Genomic DNA, 22,392 nt, shown 5'->3' on the forward strand with positions numbered 1-22,392 from the left:
TTTTAAGGATTTTTTGGTCATTCCCCTAAAAAAAGTATACAACTTTGGCAGATTCTGGGTGAACAGATCAGAGAACCGACTTAAATAATCTAATGATTTACCCCTTTTTCCGATTTTTATAGAAATTCAATTCATCAAAAAAAAAAAAAAACTGTTTATATTTTTTTTACAAATTTGCAATCAATATATAATCACGTTTTTGCTATAAATAAAATAAAAAATAACATGATTAATAGTTGAACAAAAATAAAACAAAACCTCAATAAAATAAAAAGCGTAACAAAGAAATATTTTTCAAACACAAAAATCTAACAGACGAAACGGTTTCTATTTCTACAACATGTGTAGGATTAAAAGAAAAAAATTATTATTTATTTTTTCTTTAAGAAATCTCAAATAAACTAAAGCTTAAGCAAAACGAATATTAAATTTTACATGTACTGCTGGTTTAATAAAACAAATCATATAAAGATTATGTACAAATTTTAATGAAGTAGAAATTTAAAACCTCAAACAAATATATAACAAAAAGGAAGGAGATGGGTCTGGTCTGGTGAATAATATACAAAAGATTTGCACAACAAAAAAAAAACATATTTTGTATATTTGTTTGTGCCTCTATGTAATGTGGGGGGTCCATTTAACTACAAAGATTTTTTATTTAAAATTCTATTAGTGAACATGCAAATAATACTAAGTAAATAATTTCCATAAACAAATTAACAAAAAAAAATGAACAAAAAAACGCAATTATTTTGAGAAATAATAACAAAAAACTTGTGTTTTAAAACCTTGAACTTGAACAAATACTTATAATGTCTTCTTCTTTATCGTAGTTGTGGGTAAAATTTAGATAAACTCTGGTTTTAGGTCGGTATTCACTTGTTTTTACAGCGATGATGATTTTGTGATTATTTGCTTGAGTGCGTTTTGAAATTGTGTCTGTTATATTTTTATTTTTTTATTTGTTAAACATTTTGGCTGGAATTTTGACCAGCGACTAGACTTTTGTTCTACATTTTAGTGAAGTTTACTTTTGTTTGTAAATTTTGGTGTTTGTACGAAATAAATATAAAAATTTGTCTATTATTAAATTCTAAATTGTTTGAAGAATTATACAAAGAGGCGTTAATAGAAACAAAGCATTTAAATAAGAAATCAAATGCATGGTTTTGTTTAAAATGCGCCATAAAATTTTATTAAAAATGCGAAAACTATTAAGTTTACAATTGTTAGTTCATTGTACAAAACCTGCTAAAAATGTTTAATATAGTTATTTTAATTAGTTTTAAGAACATTTCAGTGCTATTATACCAGGAAATTATGCATCTCATTTAGTTCTTTGCAACTTAAACAATAAAATTTTATAACTTTTTCACAATGAGAAACAAATTTTCTTTAAATGTTCATTTATGCAACAACTTCCTGCTGAGTTTAACCTAAATTTATTAAAAAAAAAAAACGAAAACTACAAAAAGAAAAAAAACTTATTAAGAAAAACATAATTTCTTAATATTTATAATTCTACTTTGCTAAATAATGATGATTATTATAATGATGCATTTAATTAATAATATCTTTTGTTCTTTTTCTTCTTCTTCTCTTTTTAGGTCAGTTGCATTTAAATAAATTTGAAGATGAATTTCTTTTATTCATAAAGAAAATTTAATTTGAGGTTAAGTAAGTAAGAATTGTTATAATAACAATATTTACATTTGTATTTTATACATGAACGTATTTATATTTGTTAATTGCTCAAGATTATTAATTAAATTTAATTTGAAAACCAAACTCGGTTGTATAAATGTTACACAAAACGAGAGATAACTACAATTACACTTTGACAAAACTAGATTATTAATAGAAACAAATTTAAACAATTTTCAGAGTGCAGGGATGGAAATGTAAAATATGTTTTCAGTATTTTCTAACAACGAATTCATTACAGTGTCCTATCACATATAAGTAGAATTTTAATACTTTTGGTACTTTTAATTGAAATAAAGTACTTTTTATTTAAAATTCTCTATTTCTTTTTCAAAATTGTCTTTTTCCATATCTGAGATGTCTATATAGTATTAAAGAAAATGTGAATTATTAGTTAATTACAACAACATTTATAAATTTACAGTTTTTTGTTGTTGTTGAAAGTTTGAGGTCATCATCGCTATTATAATTATCACTATGACAATTAATGCCACACTTACATACATTTTTACAGACAAAATACTCTCACACTTTAACACAATTTACTTCATTCAAGTGTAAAATATAAAGTGCTGTTAGCATTTTTTCTACAAAATACAACAACAACGAACTTTAAAATCCATCAAAATAGTATTCAAGTTAAGTAGAACTTACGAAAAAATTAAAAAAGTTGTTTTTTGTTTTGTGATCTTTTAAACGCACAGTGGGACTGTGGACAACAATAAATGATCAAATTATGTTTAGCTATACTATTTGTTCATTTAAACTTTATAAAAAATTGAACTATGTGGCCTACGGTAGCTAAGTGTTCTAATCTGGTAGACCATAGGTGGTGGGTTCAACTCCTACCCAAAGTACTGGGTATACAGGAGTATCATGAGCAAAAAACTATTTCTATCTCTTTCAACACAAGTTTCACACATCTGATTTTAGACTTTTTTAAATGTCAATTCGAAAGTGTTACTGTTTATATATAACATTATTTATTTAGCTTCCGTTGTTTTTAAAGTTTAAAAACGTATATTTTTTTACTTATATTTTAACTACACCGCATGACTGTGTTCTAAATAATGGGTTCTATACTTCGTTTATATATTTAACAGAAATAACAATGTATTTATTTGTTTTTTTATTGTTTCAATTGTAAATGTATAATTATTACAACACAAGTTTTTAAGCTCGTGTTTCAATGTAAAAAAACACAAAACATTGTAAAAAACCTGTAAATTTAAAAAATACTGTTTACACATTTTTCTCGAAAATAATGACTTAAAAAGTCATAAAAAAGAAATTTAAAAAATAAAAAAATTATAGCAAAACAAGATTTATTTTGATCTATAAAATGATTTCATCTCAGAAAATGTTTGTGTTTTTGTAATTTTTTATATCTTTACAAAAGTTCATTATGTTTGAACTTTAAATGTGTTTTTGTTCATGATTTATTACGATTTGTTTGAAACAAACCAAATTTTTTTTAAATGGAATTGTGTTTTTGTGGTTAAGAAAAAACCTGAGAAAAAATATCTATTTTGAAACACACAGGTAGAATATTTTCTTATTAAACCCTTTAATTTAAATGAAATCTAAAAAACAAGTTTTTTTTTAATGTTTCTTTGAAAGGCATTAAAACGTTTGTAAAAAATAACTTATTATATGTAAATATAACTTTTGCTTGTGTGGATTATATTTAATTACATTTTAAGCTAAAATGCACTTTTCACTTGTTTTATACTGATTAATTTACTTATTGATTTAATAAATTTAAAAGAAAAACTTTATATTTGCAAATTAATTTATTAATTTTTACTTTTTTTAAGTTGGTGAAGTTTTTTGTTTAACTTTTTCTTAAGCAAAAGTTTAATTCCCTGGTTTCATTTGTCATGTTGATAAATTTTTTTCTTTTGCCATATTTGTTAAAAACTCGTATATTTTTTATGTGCGTATGAAAAATTGTAAACGTTTTCTTATTATTTCCTTTTTCCAAATAGAATTTTTATTTCAAGAATTTAATTTAAAGTTTCTTTTTTTAATTTTGGTTTCCTTTTTTGGGCATTTTGTTTAATTAACCGTGGCCAGTGATTTTACCATAAAATGATTTGCAGAGGAGTGATTGTTATGGTCAAATGTTTGTTAGAACTTTTAATTAAATTAACCATTTTAGATCTTTCAAAAAACGTGTGCCAACAACAACGTGTTATAAATTTCCTTGTATGATTTTTTCCTGTGTCTACATTGTATAATCTGCACCCTAATATATTAAAAATAAACAATGCCTTCTTTACTAAAATTCTTAATTTATCATTGGTTTACACTTAAAATAATAGTATTAGTTATTATGAGGTCATAGACCTCATAGTTCAGATAAGTTAAGCCAGCACGATGACCGCTGGCTAGACTATAGACTAGAATATAGACTAGACTATAAAATAGACTATAGATTATGCTATAGACTAGACAACATACTAGACAATAGACTAAATAAAATAGACTAGACTAGACTATAGAATAGACTATAGACTAGATTATAGAATAGACTATAGACTAGACTATAGGCTAGACTATAGACTATAGACTAGAATATAGACTAGACTATAGACTAGACTATAGACTAGACTATAGACTAGACTATAGACTAGACTATAGACTAGACTATAGACTAGACTATAGACTAGACTATAGACTAGACTATAGACTAGACTAGACTATAGATTAGACTATTGACTAGACTATAAATTAGACTATAGACTAGACTAGATTATAGACTAGACAATAGACTATACTATAGACTAGACTATAGACTAGACTATAGACTAGACTATAGACTAGACTATAGACTAGACTATAGACTAGACTATAGACTAGACTATAGACTATAGACTAGACTATAGACTAGACTATAGACTAGACTATAGACTAGACTATAGACTAGACTATAGAATAGACTAGACAATAGACTAGACTATAGACTAGACTATAGACTAGACTATAGACTAGACTATAGACTAGACTATAGACTAGACTATAGACTAGACTATAGACTAGACTATAGACTAGACTATAGACTAGACTATAGACTAGACTATAGACTAGACTATAGACTAGACTATAGACTAGACTATAGACTAGACTATAGACTAGACTATAGACTAGACTAGACTACTATAGACTAGACTATAGACTAGACTATAGACTAGACTATAGACTAGACTATAGACTAGACTATAGACTAGACTATAGACTAGACTATAGACTAGACTATAGACTAGACTATAGACTAGACTAGACTATAGACTAGACTAGACTATAGACTAGACTATAGACTAGACTATAGACTAGACTATAGACTAGACTATAGACTAGACTATAGACTAGACTATAGACTAGACTATAGACTAGACTATAGACTAGACTATAGACTAGACTATAGACTAGACTATAGACTAGACTATAGACTAGACTATAGACTAGACTATAGACTAGACTATAGACTAGACTATAGACTAGACTATAGACTAGACTATAGACTAGACTATAGACTAGACTATAGACTAGACTATAGACTAGACTATAGATAGACTATAGACTAGACTATAGACTAGACTATAGACTAGACTATAGACTAGACTATAGACTAGACTATAGACTAGACTATAGACTAGACTATAGACTAGACTATAGACTAGACTATAGACTAGACTATAGACTAGACTATAGACTAGACTATAGACTAGACTATAGACTAGACTATAGACTAGACTATAGACTAGACTATAGACTAGACTATAGACTAGACTATAGACTAGACTATAGACTAGACTATAGACTAGACTATAGACTAGACTATAGACTAGACTATAGACTAGACTATAGACTAGACTATAGACTAGACTATAGACTAGACTATAGACTAGACTATAGACTAGACTATAGACTAGACTATAGACTAGACTATAGACTAGACTATAGACTAGACTATAGACTAGACTATAGACTAGACTATAGACTAGACTATAGACTAGACTATAGACTAGACTATAGACTAGACTATAGACTATAGACTAGACTATACTAGACTATAGACTAGACTATAGACTAGACTATAGACTAGACTATAGACTAGACTATAGACTAGACTATAGACTAGACTATAGACTAGACTATAGACTAGACTATAGACTAGACTATAGACTAGACTATAGACTAGACTATAGACTAGACTATAGACTAGACTATAGACTAGACTATAGACTAGACTATAGACTAGACTATAGACTAGACTATAGACTAGTATAGACTATAGACTAGACTATAGACTAGACTATAGACTAGACTATAGACTAGACTATAGACTAGACTATAGACTAGACTATAGACTAGACTATAGATTAGACTATTGACTAGACTATAGAATAGACTATTGACTAGACTATAGACTATACTATGGACTAGACTATCGACTAGACTATCGACTAGACTATAGACTAGACTATCGCGTAGACTATAGACTAGACTATAAACTAGACTATAGACTAGACTATAGACTAGACTATAGACTAGACTATAGACTAGACTATAGACTAGACTATAGACTAGACTATAGACTAGACTATAGACTAGACTATAGACTAGACTATAGACTAGACTATAGACTAGACTATAGACTAGACTATAGACTAGACTATAGACTAGACTATAGACTTGACTATAGACTAGACTATAGACTAGACTATAGATTAGACTATTGACTAGACTATAGAATAGACTGTAAATTAGACTATAGACTAGACTAGATTATAGACTAGACAATAGACTATACTATAGACTAGACTATAGACTGTACTATAGACTAGACTAGACTATAGACTAGACTATAGACTAGACTATAGACTAGACTATCGACTAGACTATACACTAGACTATAGACTAGACTATAGACTAGACTATAGACTAGACTATAGACTAGACTATAGACTAGACTATAGACTAGACTATAGACTAGACTATAGACTAGACTATAGACTAGACTATAGACTAGACTATAGACTAGACTATAGACTAGACAATAGACTAGACTATAGACTAGACTATAGACTAGACTATAGACTAGACTATAGACTAGACTATTGACTAGACTATTGACTAGACTATAGACTAGACTAAAGGCTAGACTATAGACTAGACTATGGACTAAACTAGAGACTAAACTACAGACTAGACTATAGATTAGTCTATACTTGTGGAAAATTGAATTCGTAAAATACCATAATTAGTTCTATACTGAAATTTATAGCAAGAGCTTATAAGGATTCTGATGAATTATCGTAACTTGATGTTCATGTAATTCAGCGATCTGCTTTAGCTAAAACGATCTTTTAATATTTTTTCTTAAACCGATAAGTTTTTTTAATTATTGTTATGATGATGAGACCATTTCATCATCCAAATTTAGCTATGGCTTTTGTTTTTGTATAAATGAGTCAAATTGAATTGTTTAGGAAAGTATTAATTAAATAAAAACTTATAATTATCAAATTTTTAAATAAAAAACATTAATTAATCATTTAAAAAACTCACAACAAAATTTGTTAAAAAGTTATTATTTCTGTACAAAAATAATCATGTGGTAGTGGTTATTCAAGGTTAATTTTAGGGAATTAATATTTTTGAGAAATTATTATAAAACAAATATTTTTTTTAATATGAATTATAAAAATGGGTTCTTATTTATACCAAATCGATTAACACAATTTGAGAATTATGTTACATTTTTTTTGCATATATGTATTACTGTATTTACTATTTATACTTATTATATCTTTATCATACTACATAATATTTTCGATTTTCTTAAAAGGAGATAATCGATTTGGCAGATATGTCATTTATAAGAAACTCATAGTATTTATAACTACTTACATAATATTTCTGAAAGTTTTTTTAAATTTACAAATGATGTGTTTACATAAAATTCAATTTTGATATAAATATAAATAAAAATAAAAGAAAATCGTAATTCAATAATTCTCATGAATCAAACACAAAAATATAACAATGATTATATAGTCATCAAAATAACTTACCTGTAGATAAAAACAAAACAAAAACGTAATCAAATTTATTTATAAATTCATACTTTAACATCAACATTTTTATTCCCATATGATGTCATAATTGTTTTTGTTTCAAAAAAAAATTTATGAAAAAATAACAATATTTTATATAAGAAATAATGCACAACTCTCATACAAAATAACCCAAAATATATCTAACTAAACACGAGTATCTAATACAATGTTGAAAAAAATAAAGTTGTTGATAATGATGTTCAAATGTTATTTACTTCTCCATTGTACGAGTATTTAACTATTTTTATTCATATTTATTTCATTTAATTTATTTCCCACAAATGCAATTCATGTGTTTTTTTTAGTTTTGAGGGTCATTTTAGAATAAAAGTGTGAAGAAAAAAGTTTTTTGTTGTTATTTTTTGCTTCTTAAAGAGATATACTTGTTTAAAAATAATAAATGTTTACATGGGTTTTATTTTAAAGGTAAAACTTTGAAGTACAATTCATTAGTTGTTTTTTTTTTTTTGCTGATCTTCCTATCAAACAAAAGTAAAGGTTACACAGCAAGAAATTGGCAACATATAATTAAATGTCGATTAATGAAGTATTGTGTTATAAGAAAATACAAAACGATGATTAAAGTTTTGGAGGCTTAATTCAATAATGTAAAAAAGCTTTAGGGTTAAGTCCGTCATTTAAGTAGCATTTATGTAAATTAAAATTTGTATTGTTATCAATGTCCGCAATTCTCGTCTTTATAATTGTGCCCTTCAATATAAGTTTATTGCCCTAAATATTCTGAATCCTATGTTAGTCGATGTAAATTCTATGTGTCAATTCATTTGAATTCCGTAGACACAAAATCTTCAATAATTTTAGCAGAAAAAGAAAAAAACTGCATAAATATATGGTAAAACATACGTTTTTTTCTTTACAGTATTGTGGTAAGTAAGCAGCATTTACTTAAGCTTCAAATATTCTTAAATAAATGAGAATTGTATTGATTTTTTTAATTATGTGTATTAGTAATTAAGTAAAAGTTCAAAGGAAGTCTCCAGTAGGTTAGTTTGTACGTTTCGGTCTGTCGATCGCTGTTTTAATTTCCATCAGATACTCAGGTCTAGATGAGTTTCTTCGGTTCTTATAAAACTTCAAGCTAACTAATTATGATTTTAAAGCTAACTTGAAAACACTTTCTGTCGAGTGACAAGAACTGTATTCCAACATATCACTAATTTTTTAAAAAATATTTTATATAAAAAGTGTAAAATTTCAAATACCCTAAAGTTTTATTTATTCTAATTTATTGACTAGTTTTAACACTTAAAACAGGTGCATTTTACATTTATTTGTATCCCCCTAGGAAAATAATATTTGGTTGAGTTTATTTCAATTATTTTTTTTTTTTAACTTTAAGTTGTTTATACAACTTTTTAACCACATTTAAATCTATTTAAACTAGTAAAAACCAATAAAACTATATTTAAATAACACTTAGGAAGAGACGACCTGTTGTTTCGTGCACTTACGCATATACAATATACAGGGTTTGGCCAACTTTATATGGACTGTACATTATTTTAATTTAGAAAAAAATAGTTTAATATCACTACACTGATTTGTTATAGGGCATACATTATTCAGCATTATTTAAAACATTAAAAATTCATTCACTTTTGTCCACATTCAGTTGTTCCATCCCTGTTTCATCACACCCATACTTGAACATTACTGTTAGTTATAACATGGAAATTCAATTTGTTTAAAATTATTTGTAAAAACCCAAAAAAAATCCAAAAGTACAGAAAATTTGTATTTTATTGCGTGAAAATGAAAGATTTGTTTTCCTCTAAATCTACTTAAACAAATATTTGACCATATGATGGAAAAACATTTTTTTATTTTGTTTTTACTTTTTTTCTCATTTTATTAAAATTTTGTTGTTAATCAGGTCAGTAGAGTTAAACAAGTGTTAAGTGTAGACCGTAAATATACCGGATGTAGACATGATATGTTGGTAGTTATAACAATCACATGATTATAAACTAATTTTCTTAATTCTCTTTAGACATTTAGAAGAAAAGTGAGAATGTGAGTGATAAGAAGAAATTACTTTTACTTTTTTGGTCGACAGTTATTGGTCTGGTAACTAGACTCTTGTTAGAAGAAGTGAATTGTAATAAATCAGGACTTTGATTGTCTATATTATGAGAAATTACATCTGATCGTATCGAAAAACTTGATCTAACAGTTAAATTGATATTAGTAAAAGGTTTTGTATTAAACTTATATTCAAGTCAAGACTGATCTTAAAATATATTAAGTATGAAGTAATGAACAGATTCTAATAATAAATACCTGTACTATGAATACAAAGTTCTTATAAATACATTTTTGGACATCGAAATAATTCATAGTCGAACTTCAGCTTAAAGAATAAGTGTGAATTTTTAATTTGTGGATAACAATACACAATAATTTCTGCTATAAATAAGTAGCATCGCGTAGGGTACCAATCTGAAGTGCTTTAGCGGTATTCTAATTTTGTATCCAATATAGCAAAGATTAAGATTGACATACCACCATTACCTGTAAACTTAATTTTCTTACAATTTCTTTTTTTGACTTTCACTTTAAAAATTTATAAAAAAAAACAAAACAATTTAATGACAGACATTTATACAAACATTTCATTATTTTGCATACTAAAGACATAATGCGCATATCCTTAATCAAAATAATTTATTTAAAAAAATTCCAACGATTACGTTACAAATTTCATGTTAGCATTTAGCAAAAAATCAATTTTTCTTGTTAATAATTTATCAATTATGAACATAAAACCTCCCCTTTGTGAGTAGTAAAAAAATTTCAAATTTTAAATACCCAGCTAAAACATACATATGTTTGTATATAAAAAGCTAAAACACCCACTTTTTACTAATTCTTCATTAGCATTATAACTACATAAAGAAGTACTTACAATAAGGGAGAAAAATGCTATCAAAAACGATTAAATGAAGTGGCAAAATTCAAAATAAAGTACTTACGTATCTGATTATATGTAAAGCATTGAAAAGTAAGTAGTTGAGTAAGAACAAGTCCTTGCTTAGTTTTTGCTGGGTAACTAAACAACGCACCAAAAAAATTTAAAGTGTACAATATTACAGAGACTTTTAGTCACTCCACTCAACTACTTGTTGCTTACTGACTTGACTTATTGACTCATTCATTTAGACGCTTGTCTTTTAACATTTTTTTTTGTAATTCTATTTGAAGTCTTGAACTTTGTTTTCAATTAAAATTTTTTTGTGGTTTTCTCTCATTTGTTTTGAACACAAATCGCATCAAAATTATTTGTAAGTAAAACTGACAATGTAACGCCACTTGAACGTCAAGTTAAGCCATTTATGCCAACAACTCAACTCTATATATTTCAAACCGATTAAGTTGTTGTTTGGTGTTGGGTAAAAAACCCCTCGCTAAACTTATTAAGAAATCTAATTTAAGTTTACTCTTGTTGTTGTTTTATTTTGTTGCATTTTCTATCGTAATACTTGAGGTAACAGATTTCCAAGATTTTTACCTGTTAAAAGAAGTTTGGTTAGACACTCAACGAGACATGTAGTCTGTCTAACTTCAAAATTGTGGTGGTTGGCTGTGTTGTGCTTGTTCAAAACAAACTCTATGTTTTATGGTAATTTTAATATGTACATATGTATGTTTGCAAAAGAAACTCTAACAAACCAGAGGTTTTGTTTTAACATTTTTATAAGCTGTTTATCGGAAAATGACAATTACTTATTAAGAAATAATATGTATATGCTGGCTGCTATTTGCAACAACATTACACTTTCTTAAACAGTCATTGTTTGCTTCATGTGTTTCTCCTGCTGAAATCAAAAACATGAATGTTGTTATTTTTTTTTTTAACAAATTTAGACTTTTATAACTTAAGTTATTTTAATATGGCAAAACTATGTGTTTTTCTTTTTAAACATCCATTTTAGAGTGTTTGGAAAATGAAAGTTTTTTCTAGTTGTTTTTTAAGTTTTTTTTTAGCATGTTATTTAAGAAATAACTTTCATTTTAACTAAAAAATCATGATGGTAATTAAGACAAAAATTTAATGTCTAGAATATAAAATTTAAATAAGAAACAATATTTATATAAAAATGTAATATGCGGCAGTGCCAAATCTTGATTACACTCTAACAAAATATATGAACAAATATTTTTATAAATTTTTACCGGGTTAAGGGGATTGAGTATATTTAAGGGAATTACATTTGTAGGGATCTTAACATGTTTTAATATATTTTTATGTTCTTCGGCCATTTTGGTTGATTAAACTATACCAATTAAAATGAACATAGAATATTTTTGGAAATTCTTGCCTCCAGCTTAGAATTTCCATTTATTAATCAATTACATTTGAACTTTTTTTTATTAATTTCTGTAATCGTTTTTCTTCCATTGCAGATTTAAATTGGGCTCAAAGGTAAGAGTAAAATAAATATCATTGATATATTGAAATATGAAAGCATGGATTCCTCGAAATTTGGATATTTTAAAGACAAAATATTTTAGAAATTTTACTTAAATGATTTGTTTGTCAAAATCTTAATTTTTTCTAAAAACATTTAACACAAATTGCTGTAGAAAGAAAATTTATAAAATTATAGTGTCTGAAGTATACCCAGAAAAAAACAGGCAATGATTTTCAACTTTAAGTACTTAAATATAACATACTTTTCAATGACTACTACATATTGCATGGGTTACATAGAAGTAGTCTTATAAGGTGTTACTAATACTATAAATAATTTCTTATTCATTAGTTACTTGTGAAGCTATATAAATTGTATACGTCTTATAATGCTATTTACAACAACTCCTTTTTCTAATTACTTGTAAGCATTTGTGGTAAGTACTTTCCTCTAATGGCATCATCGTGTTAAAAGAATGATTATAAATGCTATTGTGTAATAAAATTTTATTATTTTAACCCCTTACATGGTACTGAGAGTTTTTGCTGGGTAATTTTGAATATTCCCTAAACAAAAGTTACAAAAATAATTATTAATTGACCGATAATGATGGTAGTTTCATTTACAAATGCACCTATTACAACTTTTTCTTTTACAGTGTAGGTATTGTAATCGTTGGGCGCCAGAATTAAAAACCACTTTAGCCAAATTACTAAAATGGTCAATTAAACCTTAAATGAAAAATAAAATCAGTTCTAACGAGGCAATAAATAAAGAGAAAATTAAACCAACCACACCTATAAAACATTTAATAAAAATAGCAAATCATTAGAAATAATTTTCATACCTTTTTTGCAAAAAAAAAAAAAAATATAGAACAATGCAACAATTTTATAATAATAGTAACGGCTAAAACTGAATGAAAAAGAATTGAAGAAGAACACACCTTAAAATTAAACAAACTTTTAGCAAACATTGTTGTCATAATTTCTATTCCCATAACAAGGAATTCATTTCCAATAGCCACCTATTCATTCCTTTTAGTGATAATCAACGATGAACAATAGAAATTAAATGGAAAGAAAAAAATATATTTTCTTATCGCTCGTAGTAATTTGGTGTTCTGTTTTTTTTTTCATTCTTCTACAATTTTGCCAATATTAGCAAAAAGAAGAAAGTAATAAAAAAATTATCTGATATTTTATTGCAAGACAATATAAAAAATATCGTCATGGAATACAATACAATAATAACGATAATAATACTATAGTACTACTACCGTAAACAAAGAAGTTGATTGTTGTGTGTGGGTCGGAAATACGCGCTTAGAAAAAATATTTATTCATTCATGTTTTTATTTTTATAGGCAAAAATACGGGGGCATATGAACGTAAGAAAAATTAATGTATTTTTTTTAGTATTAAATTGAGTCATTTCTTATATTGCTGACAAAAATTGATTGTCTTTAATGACAGTGAAATTTGAGTGACATATAAAAGTTGAAAAGACTGAAAAGTATGCTACACTTTTTTTGTATTTATTAAAAATAGCGGTATTAAGCTCCTAGCTACGGTCCAGTTTAAACATTTATAATCATAGACAAAAAATGATTTTGAAATGAAAAAAGTTATATGTTATTAAAAATTTACAATTATTTGTAGAGAGATAAAAATTAATATTATGGCAATTCAACAATAGATTAGGGTAACATATTGTCGGTTTAGTTCAGCCATATTTAAATAACTTCAATATGGTTTTAAAAGTAAAAACCTTATTGAACATCAATAAATTGTTGTTAGGAACGTAAAAATATAACTAAATAATCACCTTCTTTCTATTCTCCTGCTTATAAAACGTGCCAAAATAAAGGATTTTTTCCATACAACAAATAAAATCAAAAGAAAAATTTAAACATAGATATATATTTAAATGGATACTCGTTTGTATTGTAAAAAAATTCATGCAAATTTATACAAACATATAAAAGCGCCAAAATAAAAATAACATAAAACACAGTATAAATCGTACAAATAATGAAAACTGACAAAATTTACATAATATTGACATTTTTATGGTTAAGAAAAGGAGAAACAAAAATATATACGTACATATTCAAATTCCATTCCACCACGCGAAGAAAAATTTTACAACTAAAAGAAGTGAAAAATTTTATAAAAAAACTGAAATAAAAATGAAAAATAGTCATAAAATATCGACTAAATGAGAAAATAATAAAAACGTGAGGTTTCCACAAGAACGTGTTTAAATCAAGAAATTTCGATTTTATTTTCAAGTTGTTCAGAGAAAATCTAAAAGAAGTAAACAACAACCAACAAATTTGTTTTTTTTTTAATTTTTTGTTTGTAACAAAATCATGATTTAATGTCCGTATTTGTATGTGAATGTGTTTTTTTTATTATGAACAAAATCACACATTAAATTCCTTTGAACTGGTTTCAAAGAATTCGCGTTTGTTAGATGAATATTTTGCTGTTTCAATCGTTTAAACTTTAAAGTGTGTAAAAGGCCAGTTTCTTGCAAATTTCTTGGATTTTCTTTCTTTCCTTCCTTTTTTTGCAATTTGTTGATTTTTGTCCAAAAAAGAAGCGAATTATGTTGTGTGTGTTTGTCTTTGGTATTCTACACCAAGATTACCCACATCATCGACATCTTGGTTGTGGACATGTTAAGTCCATGTTGTTTTTTTATTACTGATTGTAAGGTAACCGGTATTTAAGTTTTTTTGTTTACTAAGCACACATGCAGCTTTTAAGTGTATTCGCATTAAGGCAAATCAGAAGTGTCCAATCTAATGGAATTCTTGCATTGCATATTCTTAGTTTTTATTAGATTCTAAGACAATCTGTTAGAAAAATAATTTTACACAAATATTCTATTTCATAATTGATAGAGTGATGAAATTGACATTTGGTAGTGTGCCAGGTAATCAGTCTGGAGGTTCGATTTTTACAGACGATTTTCACCAGATGAATCTAATAACCGTATATTTACACATTAGATCATTAAATTCGCCACCTAAGGTTTCCCATGGCAGTCGTTTGTCATGTGAATATTTTTCTCTAAAGTTTAAATTAAGAAAGAATAAATATTTGTTGCTTTAAAAAAATTGCGGAAGCTGTGTGTGTATCTTTATTTTGTTTTGCTCTTCATTATTTTTTTTTGGTCAGGTGAGATTTTGTTTTTGAAGAACTCGTTTTCATAAATTTTTTTCTTGTTCAATTTAACGAAAGTTTTTTAAGGAATTTCTTTTTGTGAATAACCAACCTAACTTGGCAGATTTAAGGAAAATTGATTAACGTTATTAATTGTTAAAAAAACAAATTGAAATTTAAAATTTAATCAATTAAAAGATTTTAATTAAAAAAACTTGTCATATTTATCATGTTTCGGGTTTGCAAATTTTTATTAGCAAATTTCTAACCGTATGATTAATAATTGTATTTGTAGATATATGTATATTGTACATACATATAAAATATAAGTATGTTTATATGTATGTATTCATACAAGGTTTCTCTTTTATTGCAAGAAATTAAATCTTTTGAAATCAAAATTCTTTGTGTAATAAATTTCAAAACATTTTAATTTTCGTTTTCTTTTTATAACTTCACATTGAAAGCCATTTTTGCATTTATGGGTTAATAGCATTTTGCACACCCTTGAACTTTTGAAGGTATTGGATTTGTGTACCCTACGTTAAATATAATTCAGAAGTATATTTTGTTAGTGTAGGTACGATGAGAACCAGAGAGTAGAAAATATGGTAATGAAATGTTTGTTATTGGAAATTGGCCAAATAGGTCGAACATAAGGAAAGCTTAAAACCGATTTTTCAATATACTACCTATAAAACTCTTAATCTTGTCGAAAAGTCTAAAATTTTTGGTATATGTTTTGGTAAATTTACGGAAATCGATGGAGAACATCTTAACGTTAAAACTCACCTTAAAAACTTTTTTCAAAATATTATTCTATACTGCCGAATATAGCTCTTTTATGTGTTAAAAACAGTCGTGACCATTGAAATATTTTTGATAAAGTAAAGTTTTATTTACGGTACTGTTTAAGCATCACAGCATATCTAATAAAACTTGACCATTATTATTGTTTACCTTATTTATAAAAGAATTAGACAAACCCAAAAGTATTTAATTGTGGGAATAATGGTTATAAAAAAAGTTTAATGACATTTATAAGAAATAAAAAAAATAATTATTTTGGGGGCCAATTTATACTGAAGATATTAGAGACCATTTAAAAAGGGTAATAAACAATTAAATAATGTAATAAAAGCATTGAACTCTATTAAACCTTTTTCTTATTCTTCTTCTAGGAATAATGAAAGTTATCAGAAATTATAAACTTGTAAAAGTACTTATCGATTCTCAATTTCAGTTTGTATTGAGAATTTTGAAATTTCCGTTGCAGGAATTATTTCAATTATTAGGTTTTAATAAAGAAATGCAGAAAGTTAAGATTTTAAAATTAAAAATTGATCTTAGTAATGTGGCTTAGGTAATACTTGTTATAATTCGTGTCTCTCCTAAATAAAAAAAACAAACGCACGAAATGTTTGACAACAAAATTATTGACAATAAAGTTTTTTTGTTTGTTTATAAATATTTATCAAATGTAAAACATGAAATCGAAACCAAGTTCATACATTTACAAACAAAAAAAAATCAAAACAAAATCTGAAAATCTCTGAAGATACGCTTCAATGATAATTTGAGTTTTGTAAAATATTTTATTATGAATGAACTTAAACACAACACAACAAAGTCCAACCACAACTATGAAAAAATACTTTTAGTTTTTCAGATCTAATAGTTTTTGTGTTTGTTTGTTTATATTTCTTTTAGTTAAGTCTATTCAGTGAAAGTATGCAACTAATTAAAGTTGTTTATTTTATATCTTCTGCTCGTCTCTGTCTATTTATTTTCCAAAATAATTTTAAATAAATTTTTTCCGTTTTGCTGTGTAAACATCTTGAGTTTTTATTATATTGAATACAGAGGTGAAAAAAGAGAAAAAAAAAGAAAGATGCCGGCAAAAAATCAAAACTTTATTTTTAATTTTTGGGTGTGTTATGTTTTGAGGTGTTAGTGTCAAAAAAACAAAACATAGTCTAATAAAAAGTAGTTGAAAATTTAATGTAGACTTTAGGTTGAGCTTTATGTACTTTGGATTTCTTTTTACCAAAAATTGAGTTCTATTTATGGTAGAGATTAATTCTTAATTTATTAATTAATTTTAATTAAAAATTTACTTTAAAAAAATCAAATTTTCAACATTTGTTTATTTTTTAAAATTTTATAATAACTTTTTCCTTAAACTAAAATGTGTACCACTGCTTAGTGTAGGGTATATATAAAATATAGCTTAAAGTAATCTCTTGTTTAAAGAAAATATAAAATTATAAAATAACGGTCATGTATCTTTCCTCTTCTACTTATTTAATGTGTGAAATTTTTAAATCTAATTCATTAAATCACATGTCGAAAATCTGTAAAACATATAAAAACTAAATATGATTTCATGCTTAATTTAATTAAAATATTTTGATTTATTATAAAATATATTTTTGGTTTGGTTTGTTGTCCATATATACGTTTTTTTTTTTTTTAATTTTCTCTAAATAGAAGTTAAAATATGTGGTTTCATGCTGTGGTGGACAAAATAAATTTGTTTTTAATAAATATGAAATATTTATTGGATGATTTTATATAAAAGTACACTCGAAGAAATAGGTAAAGTTAACAAATATTTATATTAACCGTCTACTTAAAAAGTTTTGAAAGTTCCCTCGCGCCTGATGTATAACCCGAAGTATATGAAAACATATATAATGGTACTTTTAGGTACTTTTTCGTTCCTTAATACACACTTTTGGAATTTTCTATAAACATGAAACATGTAGGACCAGGAGTAAGAGAGATCTTATAAAATGAGACATCCATAAAAGAGGACTTACTGGTACTTTTTCGTTTTACAACTGATTTTTTTTATTTAGAGATTTTTCAAGCATAAAAGTGATAAATCATATTATAATCATTCAAAATACCCGAAGAAAGTTTAGTGACTGTTGCACAAATTTGACAAGTAATTTGAAAATGTATCTCACAATATTTCCAATTTGAGTTCTAAGTAAAAAAATTGTGTTTTGTTTCATTTTAATCACTTACGATGAATATCTCTAAAAGTTAAAAAAACATTAGAAAGGATCTTTTAAATATTTAAGTTTTAATTTAAATCTTTCAAAAAAATATATTTCTTTGTGTGTAATAATTCTTACAAAAACATTACATGTTGCTAAACAAATAAATAAAATGTCTAAAAAATAGTTATCTCTATGAATTTCTGATATTCGAAATTTAAATACATATGCATTTATGTCTGTATGTATATATCTGTATGTCTGTATGTATATATTAGTTGTAATGAATTTATTAAATATTATGTCAACATTTGACAGATAAATTATAAATGTATATGACAGATTTGAATATTGCAAATAAAAAATAATAATTATTAAATAGTAAATTTAATTATAATTATAAAATAAACTGGAAGTTTAAAGCCAATCAAATATGGATATAAAAAATTTAAATCATGTTCATTAATTACATTCTACACAATAATTAAACATTATTTTTAGAGTATTAAATTTAAATTTTGATTAAATTTTTATCGATAAACCGTTAAAATTTCTTAGAAATATCTAAGCTCTGATTCTGTAGATATTATTACGGCAGCGGCTAAAAGACCTAACAGTATTTCAAGATATTTGTTAAATGTTGTTTCAGGGCTTAGCCCTTTCTAAAACGAACCCTTTGTCAACCTTAATAATGACAAATGATTTCATATATTCCAAAATGTTTAAATCAATTTATAATCTTCTTTGCAATTTCTACAACAAAAAAGTTGAAAATGTTTAATGATGTTGAAACAAATATGAAACTTGAACTGACTTTTATGATTCCTTTTCATATGGTTACACAATATTTAAAATAAAATACAGCTGGTCTTTTCAGAAAGGAACGAGAAAAATATTTTCTTAAATTTCTTTTTTAAATAAAATCGTGTTCATACCACAAAAAAAACATTAAAAGAAATTTTAATATTTATTTAAATTTATCAGCTAAAAAAGACACAATGAAAAAATATCAACAAATTGCTGCTTTCATAACAATTCATCATGTTAAACTGCAGAAAAAGAAAATAAAAAAACTCTTAAACTCCAAAAGTCATGAAGTATTCTCGTGTTACAATTTTTTTTTATATTTTTGTGAAGAAAATTTTATTTAATATTTTGGTTTATTTTATTGAAATTATGTTGATGCTGCTGCAAGTTGGTTTTGAACGAAAATAAACTCTTTGCTGAGTTTGTTCACAATTTTTTGGCTGTTGAAATTTTTTTCAAAAGTTTTCAACAGTTGTTGAATGCAATACAACAATTTTGTCTGAAATTGTTGTTGATGTTGTCTGTTGTATTATAGTTATTGTTGCAGTTGCTCTTAGATGAATATGATGGGATTTTGCTGCTGTCATGATTAATGTGCGCGACATGTTGTTGCATCTTTTTTCTTTGGTTGTGATGTGACTTTTTTTGTATTTGAGTACAATATGAGAATGTAATTAATAATATGTACTGTGATTTTCGGCAAATGTGAGAAGGTAACTTTGCTTGAACTTTTTTTAAGTAGATGGAAAATATAATAATTATTATTTTATTAAAAATACTAGAATCTATTTTGTGAGTTTTAAACGATTTTGCAGTTGGGATTACTAAAAATCAAATTCTAGGTTTAATATTCAATAAGTTCAATAGAACGAAAAAGTCCCAACATGATTTACTCTTATGTATTTCTAAAAAAGTTCCTTATGAAAGGAAAAAGTACCAAAAATCAAACCTTAATAGGAAATTTCTCGAATAAATTTCTGGGTCCTTATGATATCTGTGATCTTCTTCGCCATCTATAATGACTCGGAATATATACATATGTATATATATACTTAAAGGTCGAAAAATTATAATATTGAAATTACAAACAAAATGACGAAGGTAAAATATAGTATTTTTAGTAAAAAAAATTTAGTAAGAACAAAAATTTTAAAGAAATGTGTTCATGCTATATAGCTATAAATGGAACGATCATATCAATTATATCTCATATATGTACAATGTACATACTTATTTAGTTGGGTTATACATACATATTACATACAATTAATAAAAATCACTGAAATCAATAGATAAATCACAGAAAAAATCAATAGATAAATCACTGAAAAAATAGATAAATCAAAAATTTGATGTTGCAATAAAGCATGGGACTTTAAAATTTTGTTAATCCTCTTTTGGAAAAAAGTATGTTGATCATTTTATAGAATATGAAGAATTAAATACATAAATTCCATTGTTGTACTTAATAAGAATTTTTGTCATCAAACATTTTGGTAAATAGATTTCAACATTACTTTAAAGTTTAAACTTTTGTAATAACAATAATGATTATTTTTACATTAAGTGACTTAAATATTTATATTAGGTTTTAAACGATTTCAAAATGTCTTGGCAATTGTATTCATTACCTACATATTCGAATATACACATTTAAATATTTCTATATATGTACATATGTAGTATGTATATTTTTGTTACAAAGAAAACTTCCTTTTTTCGTTTTCTTTATATTGTTGTGGTTGTAACTATTATTATAATAAATTGTTGTTGTTTTTGTTGCAAGAAACAGCAAGACATAAAAATTACTACAAAAAAGGGACGGGACGCCCTTTGGCCAAATACAGATACAATGGTTTTCTTAAGTAGACTTCAGAGATGTTGCTGCTGCTGTTCTTAAGTCTGTAGTTCTCGCATTGTTGTTATTATTGTTTTCGTTCTCGAAAAGTGCTGAGACAATCTGAAAATAAATCATGTAGAAGAAAATTTTATGAAATGAAACTTCATTGAGCTTTTCTTACATTTTCCATTATCTGAGGGGTTTATGTGTGAAACTTTTTTTTACTTTTTGTTTGTCTAATAAACTGTTACTGTTTTTCCATATTCTCCTAGTATGTGTGTTTTTTATGTTTTGCAATATTTTTGATTCAATTTTTCATTGTATAATGAGACTTCTTTTTGGTTTTGTTGAAAAAAAAAACATTCACACACACGCCACTTATTTCAGATAGATTCTGTATTTATAACTTTTAGGTTTTTAGGTCGTATTCATGATCAGAAGAAGTTGATACATAATTAAGACCCAAGGAAATGGGAATACTCCACATATGTATTTACGTACGTACATACAAAGGTACTTGTATTTACTTCTATCTTTTAGAACATGTGAAAGTGAATGAGATACATACTTGACTACATTTGAGTATTGTTTTGAGGCAGTTTTAATTACAGACAAGAGTAGGAAAAGTTTTAACCCAGAAATAATTTGCATTTTGTTGTGAGAATTTTTTATTAAAGATGAGATTTTAGGAAACGTTTTTGGAATAAGCAGAACTAAGAACTGATGTCAAATGTAGAAAATTTCAGACCAAATTTACTTAAAGATAACAGAATTTAAGAAATCACCCACAATGGTCTCATTGTTGAATTGTGATAAACCCTGCCATAGTTTTTCTATGAACACATTTTTCCGGTTACTTTCTATTTCTATAAGAGATAAACTGTTAGACTGCCTAAGTATCTTATAAATAAAAATTCTTCTTTTTTCTATTGTTTTTACTTTTATATAAATTTGCATAATTTGCCAACAATTATCTTTCATAAACAACATGTCTTTACAGATATATAGTTATATAATGAATAAACGTCTACATATTTTTGTCTTAAACATTTTGCATAAATTAAAAATAACAAAAAAAAACTGAAAAACAACACAAACTCTTAAAATAAATGCGGAACTTCCTTATTGTACAGTTTCCTCTTAAAATCAACCAAGTGGAAAATTTTGAAATTAAACAAAAACAAAACTTCATTCTGATTTTACATTAAAAAAAATTTCAGTTGTGTTTTTTGTTGTTATTCATATTTATAGCTTAAATATTCTTAAATAAATTTTCTCTGTATTTAGTAATAATTTGAAAAA

General features: G+C 25.8%; 1 protein-coding gene across 2 annotated transcripts in view; it reads left to right on the forward strand.

The window, feature by feature from the left end:
* LOC111688592 overlaps positions 1–22,392 on the forward strand; it is a 73,538-nt gene that overhangs the window by 23,113 nt on the left and 28,033 nt on the right. Inside the window, exon 2 of one of the 2 annotated variants that reach the window (XM_023451104.2) lies at positions 12,258–12,276. The exons of the other annotated variant lie outside the window; for it this stretch is intronic. The gene's annotated coding sequence lies outside the window, so the exon portion shown is untranslated. The remainder of the gene's footprint in view (positions 1–12,257; positions 12,277–22,392) is intronic. 2 annotated transcript variants of the gene reach the window in all.

The sequence above is a fragment of the Lucilia cuprina genome, chromosome 2 (assembly GCF_022045245.1).
Source record: "Lucilia cuprina isolate Lc7/37 chromosome 2, ASM2204524v1, whole genome shotgun sequence".
NCBI lineage: Eukaryota > Metazoa > Arthropoda > Insecta > Diptera > Calliphoridae > Lucilia > Lucilia cuprina.